The following is a 21919-nucleotide window of genomic DNA, read 5'->3' as shown; positions in this document are numbered from 1 at the left end:
CCATCTGTAGTGCAGTTTTCCTCTTATACGGCTTTTTACTTTACCAGGCTTTATAGCTGGCCCTCTGTGTCTATGGGTTACCATTTCGGGTCTTGCAACTTCTTCACACGGCCCCTGGAGCTGTGCCATTGTGCTGGCAGTTGCTGGTGAAAGGGAAAGCACATGGGACGGCTTGTGGTGCCTGCAAGCCCTCCCTCCTTCCCCATCATATGTTGGAGACGGGACAAGGCACATTGGTGCCCTGTCCCCATCATATGGGAGAAAGGGTGGCAGTGCGCATTGCCCCATCACCCTTTCCCTCATCATATGTGGAAAAGGAGAGGAAAGGGCAGGTAGCTCCATCAGAGCTACCAAAAAACATTTTCCCCTCTGTCTTGGAGGAGGAAGCATCTTGCAATGCTTCCCCTCCACTTCAGGAGGAATAGGGGCCGGGCCAAGCCAGTGTCACCTAATGATGCTTGGCAGGCCCCGTCACCAAATGGAAGAACGGATTGAAAAAAGCCCCGTGTGAAGAGGTCCTTAGTCTACTGCTGATTTCTTGACTATTTTCTCATCATACAAAAAATACCTGTATGTATTAAAACATCTGTATAACTAGAGTAACAGTAGAATTAGTTATAAACATAGCTATTCAAAAGAAAAGAACTGATAAACATTACCGTACATTCGGAAAGACATGTTCCAGAACAGTTAGCTATCAGAGCACTTGTCCATTACAGGGAATATGTCAGTTTAACCATTCTGTGAAGGGAGTTCTGGGACAGATATGAAGCATTTATGAAAACTGAAATCTCCTCCATGAAGATGTACTTTGACATATGTTTCAGTTCTTTGGTGTTTTGCATTCCTTTAGGCCTCTATTATGGAATTAAAGAATACCAATGGGGAAAAGATGTGCTTTAGTTAGCATACCGTCATTCCTTCCATTCCCATATTGGCAGGGTTCAGTTTGTTTCCTTTGTTTTTAGCCTTACTTCATGAGGGAGCTCTTTAGGGATGATAGTGATAACCAGAAGAAATGTGAATATTCTTCTCAACAGTTTCCTTTAAAATAAAAAATAAAAAAACTGTTCATTTGCTTGAGCATAAAAGTTATGTCTGGTTTGTCATAATATTTCCATCTAGAAAGGGGAAGTTTTTACTGCCAAAGACTGGAACTAGCAAAATTAGATTTCTAGTCTCTGGATTTCTATAATTCATTATGTTGGGTGGATTGTGTGGGATTGACAATGGGGTAGCGTTTGCTTATGCTTGGAGGAAAAATAACAAATAGTATTTTCTCATAAGAGCTGTTTAATCAAACCTTCCTTTGTGGTATGACTTCATTAAAAATGTTTCAGTGCATCTTCAGATATGAGACCTTCAAAAGCAAAATCCAATTTCCACTGATTTACCTTAAAATTAAAAAAGAGAGAGAAAAGGCTGCCAGCGGTTCAATTATTTTTTATCTCTCCTAGAAACTCCTAGAGTTGATTGTAATAGAGACAATTGCAAACAAAGGGAACCTTTCCATAGTGTTAAACTACTATGGAGGTAAATGGCCATATAAAACCTGACCATTGTTTAAACACCAGTGGTTATCAGTGCTTAATCTGATGCTGATGCTCTGTCTTGTAAATGTACTGTCAAAACACTACTCAGTATGTACTCTGCCATGTTCCTAATAAAACTTTTGCAAAAATATTTCCTAGCATATTGTTGCTCTTGGAAGCATCAGTCTTGGAAGATCTCTTTGTAGCAACTCCAGATGAATAAAGTGGAATTTATATAAATGTAAGAGATTTATATAAATTTATATAAATGTAAGCCCATGGTGGCGCAGTGGGTTAAGCCGCTGAGCTGTTGAACTTGCTGACCAAAAGGTCGGCAGTTCGAATCCAGGGAGCAGGGTGAGCTCCAGCTGTTAAACTCCAGCTTCTACCAACCTAGCAGCTCGAGAACATATAAATGTGAGTAGAGCAATAGGTACCTTACCGGCGGGAAGGTAACTGCACTCCATGCAGTCATGCCAGCTACATGACCTTGGAGGTGTCTAAAGACAAAGCTGGCTCTTCAGCTTAGAAATGGAAATGAGCATCCCAGAGTCGGACACGACTAGACTTACTGTCAAGGGGAAACCTTTACTTTTACTAAGAGATTGCTATACAGAACCTTGCACTGCCAGCTCTTAAGGGTTGTATTCATAGATGAAAGACAGTCTTCTTGTTCCATTTGAATGTACTCTGTTGTACTTTTACACAATTGTTATTACAGGTTGAACAGCCCGTATCTAACATTGTAAAATACTCCAAATCCAGAAATGTCCAGATGGGTGGCTGAGATAGTGATACGTTTACTTTCTAATGGTTCGCTATACACAAACTTTTTTTCATGCTCAAAATTATTTTTAAAATATTGTAGAAAATTACCTTTAAAATAAGGTTCTATATCAGTGGTTCTCAACCTGTGGGCCCCTAAGTGTTTTGATCTACAATTCCCAGAAATCCCAGCCAGTTTACCAGCTGTTAGGATTTCTGGGAGTTGAAGGTCAACACATCTGGGGACCCACAGGTTGAAAACTACTGTTCTGTATGAGATATCAGTGAAATTCATGCTGGGTCCCATTTCCATTATATTTCAATTTTACATATATCTTAAGTATTCAAAATCTGAAAGAAGACTGAATTCCAAAAGACACCAGGTCCCCAGCATTTCGGATAATGAATACTCGACTTGGATTAATTTATTTTCAGATGAATATTCTGAGGAATATATGTTGATGAATATTTTCTTAACTATAGTTAGAAGAAGACATGGCATGAAGATATGAGAGAAGGTCAAGTACTGAGGCATATGTTTTATTAGAATGGGATAATTACTAACAAGCATGATCAGATATGTGGGGTTCAGTCACAACTTGAGGTTATGACAGACTAAAGCTGTAAACAAAAGACCTTTAAATTGAAGCAGAAGAAGTACTAACAATAGTTCTGAATAATGTCATCCAAGATATCCAAGAGCAAGATCCACCAAAGAGTCTAGAATCATTGTGGGCATGATTGAGAACATTTTAAAGAAAATATTGAGAATGTTATAATTACTTTTTACTCATCAGGGGAAAATATATAGTTTGAAATGCTGTTTGGAATGCTATTTGGATTTTCTGTTTGCCCTTCAGGAGAAATGCAAAAATCTTGCCCTTGGTTTTTTTGTTGTGAGACTTTCTGTAGTCTCTTAAGTCAGCCTGATCCAATTATCTGTGTTTGCTCCTTTCTGAACCACGATTTAATCTAATTTTTGAATTTAATTTCATCAGCTGGCATATAAAGTAGTGCTTTGAAAGGCTTTCAGAGCTTCAGTAGCAGTCAGTACCAGGTGCTAAAGTTTTAATGTGGTGATAAGTTTCTGTCTTCTTGTGCCTCCTTCGTCCTTTTATTTTAAACCTTGTTTTAAGTAAATGCAATTTCTGATTTGGGTGTTGAGATTGAATGTGAGGGGAAAGGGCAATTTCTTCCATTCTAGTCCTGTGTTATCCATTGCTTTATACTTAATTTCACGCAAATGTGTGATAAAGCTGGCTTGGCACTATGGATAGATTATTTCTCCAATAGTTAATTTCATGTATACGACGTGTAGTTGCAGAATTTATTACTGTGGAAAACATTAAAATCTTATAACACTTTGGCAACACACCTATAACTATATATTGAAGCAAGGGCTTGTGACAGATTTATTTCTAGGTTCAAGCTAGTTCTTCTGAATGCCCCGATATATGCTTTATCCAGAAAGAAACATCTAGACTCAAACAACATTTAAGAAATTGACTTCACTCATTTCCACTGAGCCCGTTTTAATATTCAGGAGTTATAGTCAAAGTGCTTTAGCAATAATTCACTAGTTAAGCATTAGGACCATTTTCTTGCTAGCATTAATGCTAGCATTGCCCTTCCTTGAAATAAGTTGCATCTGCTGCCTTGGGAACTGCCACTAGGTTGCTTGGTGGCAGCTATCTATATTACTTCTGGGATGGCACAGAGGTACATTTCATTTCAGGAAATAGTGGGTTGCACTATCTGTGAGAGATACCTTCCCGACGGGATTGTGGTTGCGTGATACTGTGGATATAACTGAATGGCATCTTGGAATTTGCTAATTCCTCTACTGAGTCTGTATTGAAACTTCTGGAGATGGTTTTGTGAATATACGCTCTCTGGTTACGAAGATTTTAATGTAATTTAATCTGATTTGGGGAGTTGGGATAAAAAGTACTTGAAAGTGCCAGGAATTCCCTTGAAACACTTCAGGATAGGGAAAAGTTAAAATAGATCTCCAGGAAACGAAGGAAGGAAGAAAAGAAGGGAGGGAAGGGAAGGGAACCTGGTTCTTCTCATATGCCTCATCTTAATCTGGATCTACATTGCCATATAATATCTTCTTTGTACTGGATTATATGAGTCTACACTGCCATATCGTTCAGTTCAAAGCATATAATCTGGGATCAGAAACTGGATTATATGGCAATATAGATAAGGCCTTAGTTGCATAGTACTCCTTCCCAGGGAGGAACAATTAATAGTAGTAGTAGTAGTAGTAGTAGTAATAATAATAATAATAATAATAATAACCTCACGATCATGGAAAAAACCAAAGTATGGATCGCCGATGTTGCAACCCCAGGCGAGAGCAGGATTGACAAGAAGTCACTGGAAAAGCTTACACGAATTGAGGCTTTAAAGATCGAACTGCAAAGACTCTGGCACAAGCCAGTAAAGGTGGACCCAGTAGTGATCGGTACACTGGGTGCAGTGCCTAAAGACCTTAGCCAGCACTTGAAAACAATCGACACTGACAAAATTATCATATGTCAGCTGCAAAAGGCCACCCTACTCAGATCTGCATGCATTATCCGTCGATACATCACATAGTCCTAGACACTTGGGAAGTGTCCAACGTGTGATCCAATACAAAAGCCAGCATAGTGATCTTGTTTGCTGTGTACTAATCTTTTTGTATATCAATAATAATAATAATAATAATAATAATAATAATAATAATAATAAATCCAGCATATCTATCTTGTTTGCTGTGTCATACAATAATAATAAATTGTATTTATTACCTGCCTCTTTTCGTGGCTTGAGGTGGGTTAGCATAGTTAAAACACATAAACATTGCAAAGATTCTATAAATACACAAATCAAATGTATGTTTATAAATCAAGAATTACTTTTGCTTGTTGGGAGTATATTCTGAATATTGTACTCTGCATCTGTTTGGCATTACGTTTGCCTCAGATTGGGATGAAAATTTTTGGAGCATCATCTTCCCCCAAAATGGAAACAATACAAGCTCTGGCCCAAACAAGATCTTGACATAACAATTCAGAGAAGCCTTTTAAAATAAAGTTTGGCTCTAGATATTCAAAGTTGCTGTGAATGCGGATAATACTTTTCTGCCATTTGCTCAAATGCAATAGCCACTCTCTGAATTGATTTCAGTTTGAAATATCCAGTTACAAAGTGAACAATGAGAAAGTTTGAGTGGATTGCTTTTAATACCGGTATGAAGAATTACATTAAGAACCATTTAGCTAATGTAAGTGGGAATCCCTGGAAAGATAAGCCATTTAAATATTTGTGTATTTGGATCTAAAAAGATTGAGGATTTCTAATTGAATATTAAGCTGCCTAATGCACTAGGAAGTAAAACAGCAGTTTGCTCAAATCTTAGTTAGCAATGTCAGAGCTTGGAGGTAATGGGTTGTATAAGTAATTAATAAATTATTTGATTCTGGGCTTTTGTTATATGCCTTCAAGCTGTTTCTGACCTTTGCTGATCTTAATTGGTGCATTGCTGGGGTTTTGGTCAATGTTTGTTCAGGTTGGGCTTTGCCTTTACCTTTACCTTCCTCTGAGGCTGAGAGTGTGTGACTTGCCCAAGGCAGAAATCCATGGCTTCGCGGGATTCGAATCCTGGTCTCCCAAGATCCTAGTCCAATACCCAAACCATTATACTGTGCTGGCTCTCCATGTATATGCAGCCATTAATAATAATGTTACAAAATAATGTAAGAAGGGCAGTAACGGGATTTTTTGGTGGTTAAAAACTGTTTTCTAATATATATTCTAGGTATCTATTCCTATTAAGTTTTATTATTCAGTTTCAGAGTATCTGCTATTTCAATTCCCTCTTGCAATTAATATTATTTACTATTACTTGAAATAATGCAATAATACTTGAAACTTTCTTTACGATAAACCTTTTTTCAAAGCTAGAGTTTGGCATTCGAGCAGACCTACTCCTGTTGCAGCCAGAGATTAAAGGGTTTGCAAAAATATTTTTTGTTTTCTAGTGATGTAGTGTATACATAGTAAAAAGCAATAACAATAATAATAGATCACAGGTAAAAATACACATCTATATGTACAGTGTACGCATGTAAATATTTATGCTACATTTGTTGTTGTCAATCCTGTAGCTGACATTAGTTTCTGGACAACTTGTTTCAAATGTATTTCTATCATCATTTCCCAGCATTTAGCATAATCAGCTGGGTGGGCGTTCTAATTGCGCAAAGTCATACAAAATGTTAAAATGAGCAGGGTCTCTTCTTATCATGGGGATGTGCCTTTCATGTAGCCATTACAGCCCTATTTCCCTGAACCTAATAAGCCTTGAATTGCAAAACAGCGAGTTTCCTCATCAAAAGATAAGACCTGATTACGTCCCCCTTGTTTGTTTGTCCCAGAGCTTGCTATTGATCTTCCATTTGCTGCTGTGAATGAATGTTCCACAGATCTTCCTAATCATTTAGATGTATAATTGGGTTAGGCAGCCTATTTCCATTTGCCTAGACAAAGGAAATACCCGGTCTATGTAGGAGGATCAGACTGTGATTAGTCACTTTCTCAACTTGCTTCAGTGTCTTGTTTATCCTGCTATTGAAAATATATTTTATACAGTGTGATTTCCAGTCTCTGAAACAGAAATCTATTGTATTTTTGATACAATTGATGCTATGGGGAAAAAAATGTCAGGAAAATAACTTATTTTAAATGTGATGCTCAAGAAGAGTTCTATGTATATTGTGGACAAATAAATGGGTCCTAGTGCATATCAGGTCTGAACTCTCCCAGAAACCAAGATAACTAAACTGAGACTGTCATACTTTGGCCTTATCATGAGAAGACATGACTCACTGGAAAAGACCATAATAACTCGAGAAGGGAGAAAACAGAAGGAAATATGACTCAGTCATGGAAGTCACAAACCCTTAATTTGCAAAGCATGGGTTGGGTTTCTGGCAATAGAATGATCTGCAGGCCCCTCTTTGTTACTCAAAGTTGACTTGACAGCAATTAACACCAGCAACTATATCAAAAATACAGTAGGCAATGGTGTCCAGCCTTTGGTTCTCCAGTTATTTTGGACTTCAACTCCCAGAAGCCCTGACCAACTCAAGAATAAACTGGCATGGAATTACAGTAGAGTCTTGCTTATCCAACCTTCACTTATCCAACATTCTGTATTATCCAACGCAGTCTGCCTCCTGCCTCCACATATATTTCTTTAGGCAGCAACGCAGAGCAGGCCAACACACCCAACAACAACACAAATGCTCCCCAATAAGTGGCAAACTTGTTGTATAACATGATGTTTTGGTGCTTAATCTGTAAAATCATAACGTGATTTAATGTTTAATAGGCTTTTCCTTAATCCCTCCTTATTATCCAACATTTTCGCTTATCTAACATTCTGCTAGCCCATTTATGTTGGATAAGTGAGACTACTGTAACTTGAAAGATTGCAGGTAATTCTGCAGTAATTCTAGCGGATTAAAAGCATTCTGTTTCCAATTTTTGGTGAGAAATATTGAATAGGGTTCCTTGAAACTCAATGTTAGGTATTTTGCAGAGCATTAAGGGCAAGCTTAGGTTAGAATTTTTTTCTGCCTGCTTTTATATAAAATATAATTAAACATGCATGGACATTCCATTAAGCTTTAAAGAGGAGCTATAAAGATCTGCATGTTATCAGTTGAGAAATCTGTGTATATAAATTTTTTACAGATAGATGGTGCTAACGTGCGTGAGACAAGAGGCAAGTCCTGGATGAACAATAGATATCAGTCATTGTTTCAAAATTGTGGACTTAAATATTATATGTACAAAAAAAAGACTTTTGCAGCTGCAGCAGCCTTGCTCTGTTTGATTAATTGATGTTTTTGTTTTCATATACATTTGCATTAGTTTGGCAAAGACCAGTTTTAAACAAAGCCTTCTGGAGCACTTGTCAAGAGTGTTTTGAAAGAATTTATTCCTGTTACATGTTTGTAAAGTGCTGTGGAAAGATCATCCCTTGTTAATGGAATATGCTCTTGACACAAAGCTGTATATTCTAAATAATGGTATATGTAGTGTATTCATGTTGCTCTGATTCTTCTAGTAAAAGAAATCTCCTTGGTTTGGAGTAAGAACATGAGCAAACCCAAATGCACTTAAAGCCTTGTGTTCAGTTAGTCTGATGCAGCTTAGAATTGTAACTTACATTTGAAACTGATGTAGTTGCTAGTGTATTCAATCTTGAGACCCTGAGAAGTGGATCAGATTAAAGGAATGCATGTTCAGTCTGATAAGCATTTGTAGCCATGAGTGTTTCCTATCAAATTCGGCCGATGGATTGGCTGTAGCTGTTCTTAGAGAAAAGTGATCTGGCCATTGTTCACATGCCTTGGTAGCTTCCAGCTGCTGTAAGACAGCCTGAAAATCAAGACTAGTCCAAGAATGTGTGTGTGTGTGTTAGTGAGAGTAAGCCATAGGGATCTCTGAGGTATGCTCAAAATAGTTGGGCCGGCTTCCAGTTAACTTCTGGCAAAGTATAGTTTAAATGCTTAGCACCAGCAGTGTTTTGGCCCAGCATAACTTTGGAGATTTAGATGACAAGATAGGTCCTCGCTGGAAATGAGGCTTTCTGTGATTTTAAGCTAGCAGTCATGGGATAGGATTGCACTGCTGATTTCCTAAAGACATTTATCAAGCTTGTGTACCAGTTGTATTTGAGATCTCTACAGTTTCAGTGAGCATTATTTTTTTTCACATTTTACTGAGGTTTCAGTGGAATGATTCCAGTTGTGATGTGTTGTTCTTATTTTAATGCTGTGTGTACTATGTATTGTATTTTATAGGTTCTGCTTGGAATTCTTGGCTGACCTAAACTGGCAAATTGCAGTAAAACTAAGTAGTGTGAATTGTACTGGATGTTGCGTAAGAATGCCAAGATATGCCAAGAATGGTAAACTATTGGACTAGTTTTTGTTTAAAAGCTTCACTGAAATTTAGGTGGGGGATGATAGTGGGCCAACCTGGGTTCAGGCCCTCCCAGCTGGGTACTGTGCCAGCACTGTGACCAAGTGAAAGTGGGCAGCGGTGGGGTAGCAGTTCTGGATGGGGTTATACTCCCCCTGAAAGTCTGTGTTCGCAGCTCCTGAATCTGTCCAAATGTCAGCCTAGGTAGATGCAACGGTCAGGAGTGCTTACTATCAGCTTCGGCTGATACGCCAGCTGCACCCCTTCTTAGATTTGGAGGACTTGAAGATGGTAGTTCACACACTGGTAACCTCAAGGTTGGACTTCTGCAATGCATTTTACGTTGGCCTACCTTTGTGCCAAGTTCGGAAACTCCAGATGGTTAAAAAGATGGCAGCCAGATTGGTTACAGGGACATCCAAGAACGAACATATTACACCTATCCTGAAGTCACTCAGTTGGCTGCCAATTATTTTTTGGGCAAAATACAAAGTGTTGGTTTTGACCTTTAAAGCCCTACATGGTTTGAGTCCAGGTTACTCATAGGATCACCTTCTCCTGTACAATCCACCCCGAATACTGAGGTCCTTTGGGGAGCATCTGCTCCAGCTTGCCAGAACCTGACTGGCAACCACCACCCAAAGGACTTTTTATTCGGCTGGTCCACAACTGTGCAACGACCTGGTGGTAGAGGTCCAACAGCTAAATCAGCTATTGGAGTTTAAGACATAAGTGAAGACCTATCTCTTTTGGCAGGGCTACCCAGACAGTTTCAATCATGAATTTTAAACTTGTATCTTGTGTCCACTATATTTTAATTACTGTTCTGTGTATTTTAATATATGTATTTTGTGGAAATACATTTTAATATGTGTATTTGTAGAATGATTATATATTTTTAGCTATGTTGTAACCTGCCTCGAGCCACAAGAAGAGGCGGGTAAAACATAAAATTATTGTTATTATTATTAACGTTTCTTTCTGGTAAAAGAATCTTCTTCTGCTTGGATTCAACTGTATAGCATTTTGTGTCTTGTAAAACGCAAATCAGTGTGCATGCATTCACTAGGTTTGAATGTCACTGTTCCATGACAGTCCTGACTTAGTATGAGCAGTATGGTGCCTCATCAGAGAATTGCTTAACAAACCACAAAACATTGGTTCATAGATTGTTGTGATGTTGTGAGAACCAATCTGGAGCTGGCATTTGACTCAGCCTGCCACAGCCTCCAGAAAAGCCTTTATAGCCAATTATGAATTATTTCTCTGGCCTGTTGGTTGTCTTTATAGTTCCTACTAAAACACATCCAAAACCACTGGGAATACAGTTTAAAAAACTGAATTGCCAGTGGGGGGAGGAAAAGGAATGACAAGTTACTCCATCTGGACAATGTAAGAGCATCAGAGCTTGTGGATTCTGTTCGCTTCTCTGCAAGAAACCCGCTTGTTTGTTCATTAAAAAAGTTTAATACAGGTCAAGTTTCCCTGATCCAAAATGCTTAAAATCAGAGCTGTTTTGAGGGTTGTTTTTTTTAAAATCTGGAATACCTGTATTTGTACATATGTACATAATGAGTTATCTTGGAGATGGAAATCAAGTCTAGACATGGAATTTATTTATACCTGTAGGCAAGTTTATACAATACAGTGTGTTTCAAAAAGATGGCTCTGATTTGAAATTGCTATATCTTTGCAACAACAAATCACCCATAAATGAAATTCTTACCACTTCAATGGATGAGACATAGAGTTTCAAATTATTACTGTGAGATGCCTCCTCTCCCAGCGCACAATCAGCCCCTAGCCTCAGTCATTTACAAGATGGTGATCCCGCAACATAAAGCCAAATGAGATGTTCTCCATTTGCAGAGTTAGTTTTTAGATTGGTTTCTGGCTCAGAATGGTTACTAAAATTCAATAACTCATTAAACCATTTTGTAACAATGTGATTATAACATGTTGCCATCATGCTTGAAACTGGGTCTGGCATTTTGAAACATCCTATTACTGGTAATAATTTTGTGCTTGAAACAAAGTTTGTGTACATTGAGCTATTAGAAAACACAGGTGTAATGATCTCAGCCACCCATATAGCCAATTATAAATTTTTGATTATTTTGGATTTTGGAATTCCAGATAAATAAATGCTCAACCTGTATTTTAGGTTGTGGAATGGAAGAATGAAATATTTGCTTCTCCTTCTATGAAAATTTTGTGGAACTCTCGCATGAGTGAATCCTTGAAGCCTAATAGGACAGATTTGGTCCTCTTTTTCAAAGCCTTCTAACAGTTCACATATTGTCTTTGCAATGCTATATTCTGAAATGTTTCACAGTAGGCTATTTTAAGAGGCTGTCTGTTATAAATCATGCTTAAGAGGTTACAATGACACCCATGTATTTTTAAAATGTGTTTTATTCTTCAAATTGTGCTTTTATAGTATTGACTGCAAGCCACCTGGAGAGCATTTTCTTGGAACAAAGTAATTGCAATAAATAGCAAGTGTGAAATATGTACTTCTCTCAATTGAGTGATAATTCACTAAGATCCTCTAGATAAGTCGATGACATAGAGCAAAGGAGATAACCTTAAGGTTCTTAAGGGTTCCTGTAAAAATGTGAAATGTTAAAGAACTTCTTTGTATTTAGCAGAAACTCGTGAAGTTAGACGTGCATTTGAAAAAGATACAAGCCTGTATATGAGAAGGGACCGGCATCTTGTTTTTCACAATGGCCAACTTATTGCCTATGGGAAGCTCACAAGGGCAATAGCAGATATTGCGCTCAAGCAATTGGTATAGCAGAACATCTGATACTGATGTGATATATCACTGTCATGATTATTAACCAGTGATAGTCCTCTTTTGTAAACCAAGTCTTCTCCTTTTTCCCGAGAAAGGAAATGGCTTCATATAACATTATATATTATTGACATTCTGTGTCTTTTTGCTACTCAACTAATTTTAAGTTTCCATTTCCAATTTAAAACTAATTATAGTACCTTGTGGCATAGGAACTTTGGAAACTGGTTTATTTAAACCAGTGCTTCTCAAAATGGCGAGTGCTGGAACAATCCAGGGGGGCAGTAGTAGCCTGGGCTGCAATTGCGGGGAGGAAGTGTTGAATAAAAATAGGTGGTTGGTGGAAACATAAAAGAAAAAAGAAAATTTTGAAAAGCCATTTGTACATGTTTCATTTCCTGTGTAACACAGAGTTAAAGCCAAATTAATTAATTAATTTTCCAAATAAATGCACAAAATGCAAGTTATAACAGCCAGTGGCCAAGTCTGCCATCTCAGCAAGCAAGTACTGGCAGGCGAGTGTGTCACGTATTGTCAGGAGGTTCAGCATTCATTGGCAGGAATATATGCTTGTGATGAATTCTTCACAATAGGAGACATATATGAAATTTAATTTAGATTGTTTCTGAATTGTGTGACAAGCAGTTAACCATAGTGCAAGAAGTGTTTAATAATCTTCAGTCATGCTGCTGATAGAAAGTTTTGCCTTGCTGTTACATTCAGCAGCACACATTTTGTTGCCTCAAATGTGCTTTCTTGCCACAACTTTGTGTTTCTACCATTTTAAAGTTGATCTTTCTTTTTTATTGTTCCATGTGAATGTGAATTTATACATTATTTGTTATTTATAAAGCTTAAAAACACGTAACAAAAAAAATGGGGAGGGGGTTTGGTGGGCTGGAACAGATTAATAACATTTCAGTGCATTTCAATTCACTCCGGGAAAAGAGTGTTTTGAGTTAAGAGCTCAGTCACAAAACAAACACTTGGGTCAAGGTATCAATGTAAATTGATAGCAGTTTACCCAGGTTCATCCTTCCCATTTTTGCTTATTGTAATGTTATTTGCAATTTTTATTTTAGCATTATCATTTGTTATCTTAATTTTCTGTGTGTAATGTGAATGTTACTATCTTAATAAATACTTTTAGTGTGTCAAGCTTCAAGGTGTCTTACTTACAACAATATCTTTCTTTACCATCTTGTAATATGTAGATAGAAATACAGATATATAAAAGAATGCAAATTTATCATAGCTTCTTTCTCTATGTTCACTTCAAGAGGGTAGATCTCCATGGGGCACTGAATAATCTTTTTTTTCTTAAAAGGGGGGCAGTAGGCCAAATAGGTTTGAGAAACTCTGAGTTAAACTATAGCTAGAGACAAGAAGTTAGAATCATACTGTGATTTTATAACTTAAACCAATCATATCTCAGACCTCACAAAGAAGTCTCTTTAGTTTATTAGTAGTAGAAACAGGAAGTAGAAACGTTCTTTCTCCCTCTTTTCCCCTCCCTTAGACTCTTTGCCTCTTGCAATCACTCATTCACACATGAATTCCCTTCACCAGGTTTCCTCCTCACTGCATCTCTTCTCCTCCAGTTTTCAAGGTTGATATCACTCTCGCCCTCTATGTATGTCCCACCAGGCTCCGTGTGTGCTTCCTTTACAAGTTGCATGGTCCAAGAATCATCATGTTGAACTGAAAATGACTGATGTGTAGTTAAAAAATCAAAATAAAAAGTTCTCCTGCATATACTAAGGAAAGTCCCTAGTAGAGAAGGTGGAAGGTCATTTGGAATCATGCTATAGAAGGCAACTTTAAAAGAAGTGTTCAGGGATTTGTTACGTTGCAAATTTATGACATGGAGTAAAGTAATTTGGGTGAAGAAAGAGGGAAATGTGCAGTAAATACACATGAAGTTATTTTCCTTTATATGGGAACTAATGAAAGCATTCTCTGTCTTATTGAAATATCCATTTCTTTGTCTTGAGGGAGAGATGCATAGAATTTAGAATGTGCATCTTTTATTAAGATGCTCAAATGCTATGCGGCTGAATGGCAAAATGTGACAAGGGACTTCTGAGATTTCTCTGACATAATGTAACTTGGCAGCAGAACTCTGAAGGGAAAAACTTTCTGAACAGCAAATTCAAGGCATCGCAAAATAATTAAAGAGACAAGTAGAAAAGTGCCATTTGGAAATTTCTATAAAATGCATTATTTAATTTTGTGGTGACTTGGCATCTGAAATCTTTATATATATTATTGTAACACACTTCAGTTTGACCTTCTACTTTCACTATACTAGAATTATGTGGCTGATTTTAAACTCTATTTGTGAACATGGGCATGGCAATGTCACTTGAAAACACATCATCCACTGCTGTTTAACATAGGTGAGACCTATAAATGGCATTCAGCCAGTTATATGAATGAAATAACATCAATATCTGTAGTATCACATTATTAGTACTGTAATTGCTGACTTATTTAAAATAGATAATCATGGCTTAACTGTCGCGGGGGTGGAGAGCGGAGAGTAAACACACACAACACCCCTGCTAGGTAGACACATGAATCGATCTTCTCGCATCCTCCTCCAGCTGCACAATGGGATAGATGTCTCATAGGCAAGCAGTTAGTTCTGATCCAAAAAACACCGCAGAGTCCTGATCACAGTTAACAGTGATTTTTATATCACAGCCTCTGACCTGGTTTAGTAGTTCATGGTTGAATAAACACGAGCAAAGAGGAAGCGCACATACAAGCCACTCCCATTCTTCCTTCCAGGGAGGAAATAACTCAGGTGTCCCTCTAGGATCACATCTCTACTTTCTTAACCCTTCAGTGGATTGTGCTGTGAACACATGTCCATAAGAACTGTATTTTCCCATAAACTGGAGGCACATGGAATACATTCCTATCTGATACAGCATTTTTCTACCTGACATTAACTCTACATGAATGTTCTTACTCTGTATCTTCTTTCTTTCTTCTCCCTCTTTCCCTTTCCTATTCTCTTTCTCTTTTTCTTAGGAATGAGAGGACCAAAATTGATCATGAAATTGAAAAACCTCAGCTACATTATAACTGCCAAAAAAGTCTTTTGACCAAACTTCTAAATCTACAGTGGCCTCCACTGGACTTGAGCAGAACTATTCCAAATATAGGAAATTGTGTGACACAGTTCTCTCTTGACTGCAGTAAGTGATGTAATGGGTTAAACCCTTGTGCCGGCAGGGCTGCTGACTTAAAGTTGAGGTTGCTGACCTGAAGGTTGCTGGTTTGAATCCGGGGAGAGCACGGATGAGCTCCCTCAGTCAGCTCCACCTCCCCATGCAGGGATGTAAGAGAAGTCCCCCACAAGGATGGTATAAATAGCAAACATCTGGGTGTCCCCTGGTCAACATCCTTGCAGACAGCCAATTCCCACACACCAGAAGCAACTTGCAGTTTCTCAAGTCGCTCTTGACACACACACACAAAAAGTACAGCCGTAGGGAATATATAACTTCCATGTTAAATCTTCTTCAAAGTGGACAAGAACAAAGTGGCACAATTCAAAATGCTAGACATGACCTATAAAGACCTACATGTCTTAGCTCCATAGTATTTGAAATACCATATTCTTCCATTTGAACATGGCAGAACTCTTCCGAGGAAGGCTTACTCTTGGTGCCACCATAATCAAAGGCTAGCTTGGTGAGGACTCAAGGGAGGGCCTTCTCAGTGGCTGCTCCCAGTTGCCAGAATTCTCTCCCATGGCAGGCTAGCCTGGCCCCTTCCCTGATTTTTTAAAGCCAGCTTTCATAGATGTTTTTGGCACAGTTTTAATCTGTAAGCAAGGGAGGTTTTATGGCAGCTAACAACAAATGTGAAACAATACAAATTAAAACAACCCAAATGCATTTCAAACTTTATTGTGAACTTTTTTATTGACTGTCTCTGAGAACTGCCTTGAGTCCAATTCTGGGAGGATGGCAGCATACAGATAAATAAATAAATAAGATAACATTAAATAAATAAATTATATTGCCAAAAGGGAAAGTGTTTGAATGTTGCAATCTCCCTCCTTGTAGAAACTGTAATATTTTCTGATAATCTTATTATACATCTATTTGTTTTGAGATCTAGAAATGTGGTTTATAAACATTCAGGTAAAAAAAGGATTCGTTTTGTGTGGTGGGCAGGATTACTTTGGTGTAACTGGTTGAAGTCAAAAAGAGAAAGCATATCTGAGTTCCTCAACCAGTTTGTTATCATTGTGACTTTAATTCTCAGATTCATAAATCATATAGTGGTTTATCCCCACTTTCCAATTCTCTGATTTCTTCAGTAGACAGAGACATAAATCTGTAGGCATGGATATGTTTGGTGTCAGTGATAACTTTTTTCATGAGGGCATATGATTTATGTATTGATGGGTATTCTGACATGAATGTGCAATGGGAAATGAAGGCATAAAGGTCTAATAGGATGGAATTAATATCTTGTTTGCCTGCTCATATTCACAAAACCAGGCACTTGCTGCTTTTATGGACATTTTCAATGGTGCTGATTACACGCTAATAAATGTCCTCCTCTGTGGAAGCACAATATGAAATTAAGCTGTTGGATTAAGTTGCCATTCCTCGCTCCGCCAACCATTTACATGACATTTGGAAATATAAAGGAGAGGGATGTAGGGTTCCATGTGTTTAGTGAAATATAGGAGAATCTGTTTAATTGTAGCAATTGTGCCAATATATTCTCCGTCACCGAAGTACACTGTGTGTGAAGGCTCCCGTGGTGCTTGGCATCCTTTGCCATTTATGGGAACCTGAGGACTATTCAGAGCTGATATATATATAATTGTTCTTCTCAGCTTTTCTCCATGCAAAGAATTTGAAAGCATCAGCTAATAAAACCGCAGGGGGTCATAATTGCGGAAATGAAAACAGTTGGTTCTTGTGAATGTGTTGTGCCAGCTTCCAGTATTCTTCTCCAACTACCAATTGTCCTCTCTGCATGTATGTGTTTAACAAGGTTAACTTCAGTGTGTTAAAGCAGAGCTGGACAAAAACTATTTTGGTCAGTAAGTATAAAACATGAAATGCCAGAGAATTGACTTTGCGGTGAAGACTTTTTCTTGAACTGGATTGATATCCTAATTTTGCTGGTTGGACTGCTGCTTATTCACCAAGGGTACAGACGTAGCTTTTTTCTGCTGTCTTTTGCCAGAGCATTCCAAGTGTAATATTTTTTTTCAAAATCTTGTAAAACATGATTCTTTATATCTCCTTCTCCTGATGTATCCTTAGAAGTCAGTCACAATAATTTTGCCAGTGTTAATTTTTTGAACTGAATGGATTATTACTTTATTTTGCTGTAGTTTCCAGCCTGATTGGGAGTTGTAATCTCCAAGCATTGATTGAACTTTTAATATTCTACTATTACTACTACTACTACTACTACTACTAATAATAATAATAATAATAATAATATATTATCATCATTTTGGGTAATTTGGACTTTTTATTTTCAGCTTGTTTTCACCAATATTTACATTATATTTCTAATTGGATAGTGATTTCATTATAAAAATGCAAGTGAAAATGCTATAAATAGTTGCTTGCATGGTGTCCTGTTTTTGCGACACATTCGCGGTTTTGACTTTTGCACATTTGATTCTTCAAGAATTTGGTTAAAAATGTTATCTCTAGGAATCTCTAGCTCAAACTGTGACCCTCCAGCTGTTTTGGCCTCCAACTCCCAGAAGCCCTAGCCAACTTATTCAATGGTCAGGAATTCAGGAAGTATGAGGCCCAAACAGCTGGAGGGCTGCAATTTGAGGATGCCTGCTCAAAAGTCCTCCGGTGTGATTCTTTGACCAACTTCTTCCACTCATTCAGGAGTACCTAGAGATTTCTACAGAGAACACCTCTCTAGGAATCTTTAGGTTTTCTCATTTAAGTTGTTGGTCAGCTTCCAGTAGATGTTGATCACAGTAATACAGGAAGGCCTAGAAATTCCTAGACAGTTGTATTCCTAATCCTAACAAACATGAATGGCTGACTGTAGTGCTACTTCTTGTTGTTTTTTCTGTCATGTTGACTTTGACATGCAGTAACCCTATCATAGGTTTTTCATGGCAAGATTTATTCACCATAATGGCTTGTTTTTCACTTTGCATTTTCCCCAGCCCTGTCCCCTTTTTGGTTGCACATTCTCTTAATCAAGGTTGTAATTCTATATCGTGTATATACAAAGACCAGAACTTTCCTAGGCGTAAAAGTGAGGAACACTCTCCAGATTGGTACTCTGCCAGAGTGAAAGGAATGTCGGATAACATTACTTTCCCAAAGCAACTTTGGCTCACATGAGCTCCCCCATCACTCCTCTTGATCTCCAGTTGTGATAACAGTCGGCATTTGACTTATTATTTGCATCCACAACTCATGGGAGCCCCCTTAATACTGTGGCAAAGCAAAATGTATAAACTTTCTTTCTGCCTTGCTGATGTCAGCATTGTGGCTTCTGATAATATAATGCATTGGGATTTTAGTGGGTAGAAAATCGTTCTGTGAGCCAGCTGTGTAATGGAAAGCAGCTGTAGCATGAGGTCTAAGGCATTTGCAAAAGTTGGGGGTGAAGTCAAAGATTTTTTTCTGTTTGTCAGGAGCAGCACCTCTGAACCCAGGTTATTTGCCAGTTAGGCAACATTGTATCCTCACTAACAATTACTGTTGTTGTAAGTGTGTTAGTATGCTAAATGAATTCACTAGAGCTTAAAAGTTCATACTACTGATTCAGCATTTTCTCTACTTCATGCACTAGATATATATAGGGCAGGGAGGAGCATAACTACTGTTTCCAATTTTGAAGGTTTACTTGAAACAGAATACATTAAATCAGTCAGTGGAACATTCTCTTGCCAGTTTATGTTTTGTGAGTCTCCAATGCTGAAATACTATATTTAGTTTCAGCCATTGACGAATTATTACTAAGGAGCACTTCCTTTTTATTTTTATTGCACAATAGAAGAAAAATGCAAACAGAAATAAAATAACCAGGGGAAAAATATAATTGCTAGTGACAACTGTAATAGAGCTATTTAACCCACGAGAGTTACATAAGAGGTGACATAACAAGTCCATTCATTCAGTGGTTCTGCTTGAAACTTCCAATTGGATTTAGTCTCAGGTTTCTAAAGAGATTTTCTATGAATGTGACCTGCTTGACTTGGCTGCTGCCATTCTAGAACTGGTCAAACTGATTTTAAGATCTGGCAAAGCACAGTCTTGTTGGTGGAGGTTTGTTGTGAAAGAGAAATTGCACCTCTTTCTTTAACCACGCTATTGATATTCACTGGGGTTTGCTTCCAGGTCCCTTCGTGGTTACAGAAATCTATAGATGCTCAAATCCCACTGTATATGTAGAAAATAGTACCTCTTATATAAAATGGATTTTTTTATTTTTTGGGGGGTGAAATACAGGGTGTTTGAAAAAGAACTCTCTATTCACCATTTAAATTAAATGGTGAATAGGGAGTTCTTTTTCAAACACCCTGTATTTTCAAGCTGTACTTGGTTGAATATATGGATATAGAATCTGTGGTTATGGAGTGTCAACTGTACTGTCAATTAATAATAATATACGGTACTTTATTTATATTCCGCTTTATCTCCCCGAGGGGATTCAAAGCATATTACAGAATACATATATGGCAAACATTCAATGCTGTTATACAATTGACAAAGACAGACAGTACATAAACAGAGGCAAGGCTTCCATCTTTTCATCTCTTTTCATCTGAATGCCAGATGTTGCAGGCTATATTTCATAGTAAGGAAATATCAAACCACCCCTGAGAATTTTCCTTGCCTGAGAAGATGCCATGAAATCTATGGGGTAATCATAAATCAGCAGGTGGTGACTTGAAGCTACATGCTTATACAATGGACTCAAGTTGTTCGGTCCAAACTGTAGAAGAGCCTGGGCCAACCTCTATATGTATCAGAATACAATGCCATGATATAAATACAACAAGTTGATATGGTAGATAAGACCATCTGAATTTCATACAGTTGGAAATGCTGCCAGATTGCAACCATAAAAATCCAATTCTAATTCATAACCCAAATTCTTCCTCCTGCTAATGCAGATATTATAGACAAAGTGCAGTAAATTAATCAATTTCAACCCGGCATCTTTCATATTAATGAAAGATACAATATCTCAGTACCTTCCTAGCTTCTTCTCTGTTCTGAATAGCAGTCTGTGATCTGTTCTATGAACATTGCCTAAATGAACTACGTCAATGTCACTGTATTTTTTATTAATGATAGGAGAAGCTGTTCTTCCTTTGAAACTCTGTTGAGTGCAAGATATTGCATGCAACAGAAACAGCATCTTTAGGACAGCTGACCTAGAGCTGCTTTTAAAAGATAGACATGCCTTTCCATAAACCTTGTCTACTCAGGTCTGTAGTATCAGTGTCCAAAAACCTACCGTAATAAACATGTCACTGTCGGGAGCCCTAAGTGGAGAAGTAATGTTACTGTCTGAGGAATATCTCATTCAAGTCATATGAGGATGATATTCATAGGATTCAATTATACATGAGTAGAGAATTGATGTAATGGCCCTTCATGCTACCTTCTGGCCTACTTACAAAAAGTTCCCATTCCTCCTATGAACTCCAGTGAGATCAATAAATAAACAGATTTATACACCTAAAGCCTTGAATTTGCTCCACTGGGTTATATTGATCAAAATGCAGCAGTAAGGAAAGGAATAATCATCTCCATGTTAAGAAGTAGACAAGACTCTGAGGTTATACAAAATGGGTTTCTGTTTTGCTTTCGTTTGAAGATTTGTTTGCTTTCCTTAAAAGTATATTTGGTGTATTAATTATCTAATACAGAGCTTTGTAACAAAAGGTAGTGGGTGGATAATCTATTCACGACCATTGCCAAGAAGATTCAATCATTAAATTAAATTGGTCAGTACTAAGAAGGGACTCCTTTGCTAGCCAATTATAGTGGAAGGAATTTGTTGTTGCTTTCCTTCTGGAAGAAGCAAAAGAAACTGGCTTGTTAGTCACGGAAGCCTAATGGTACTTATTGACGAAACAGAACACAGTATTCTGAGGTTGATAAGGTTGCTAGCAGAATCCCAATTTTGGAAAAGCTGCTTTCTTTAGAGTATAGCTCCCAGACACTTCTGGTAAACATAAGCAATAGCTTTGTTGCCTGAGAGATTCAAGGAGTTGTAGTTTATAAGATAACCTCTCAAAACCATGAAAACATTGGAAAAACAGATTAACTCTGCATTTTAGTAGAAAGAGATGTACATGGCAGGAGTTTGGACTGGATGGCCCTTGTGGTCTCTTCCAACTATACGATGCTATGATTCAATAAGGGGTACTCCAGGTGGCACTGGGTAACTAGTTTGGACTTAAGAGAAAACAATTGGGAGTTGTATATCCTTTCTACACAGAGAGGTTAGCATCAGATTTCTGGAGGCTTGTATACACCAAGTGGGATTATTTGTGTGTGTATATTGAATATGGAGTCTTTTTACAAGTGCTGCTCTGACCTCAGTAATAACAGACAATATGGATATGTCCACTTCTAAGACTAAATTCCCATTCTATTGTTCTCAGGCTTAACATTTGGAAAGAATTTCCCAAAGCTTCTATGTCGTCAAAATGTGCATTTGCTCTTTGTCCTTCTAATTTGTTCTCTGACCACCGGGGACCCTTTTTGGTCTTCTGAGTTCATGTGTAATGTTTTGGAAGGCAGACTAGGAAAACCTCTTGACGGCCATACCTTGAGCAAATTCACAAATA

At 37.8% G+C, this 21919-nt stretch overlaps 1 protein-coding gene across 4 annotated transcripts in view; it reads left to right on the top strand.

Annotated features, from left to right (window-relative positions):
• cdk14 (cyclin dependent kinase 14) overlaps window positions 1-21919 on the top strand; it is a 281590-nt gene that overhangs the window by 25746 nt on the left and 233925 nt on the right. Inside the window, exon 3 of one of the 4 annotated variants that reach the window (XM_062957398.1) lies at window positions 15124-15290. The exons of the other annotated variants lie outside the window; for them this stretch is intronic. The gene's annotated coding sequence lies outside the window, so the exon portion shown is untranslated. The remainder of the gene's footprint in view (window positions 1-15123; window positions 15291-21919) is intronic. 4 annotated transcript variants of the gene reach the window in all.

The sequence above is a fragment of the Anolis carolinensis genome, chromosome 6, assembly GCF_035594765.1.
Source record: "Anolis carolinensis isolate JA03-04 chromosome 6, rAnoCar3.1.pri, whole genome shotgun sequence".
Classification (NCBI taxonomy): domain Eukaryota; kingdom Metazoa; phylum Chordata; class Lepidosauria; order Squamata; family Dactyloidae; genus Anolis; species Anolis carolinensis.
This window is presented reverse-complemented; position numbering and strand designations above follow the sequence as displayed.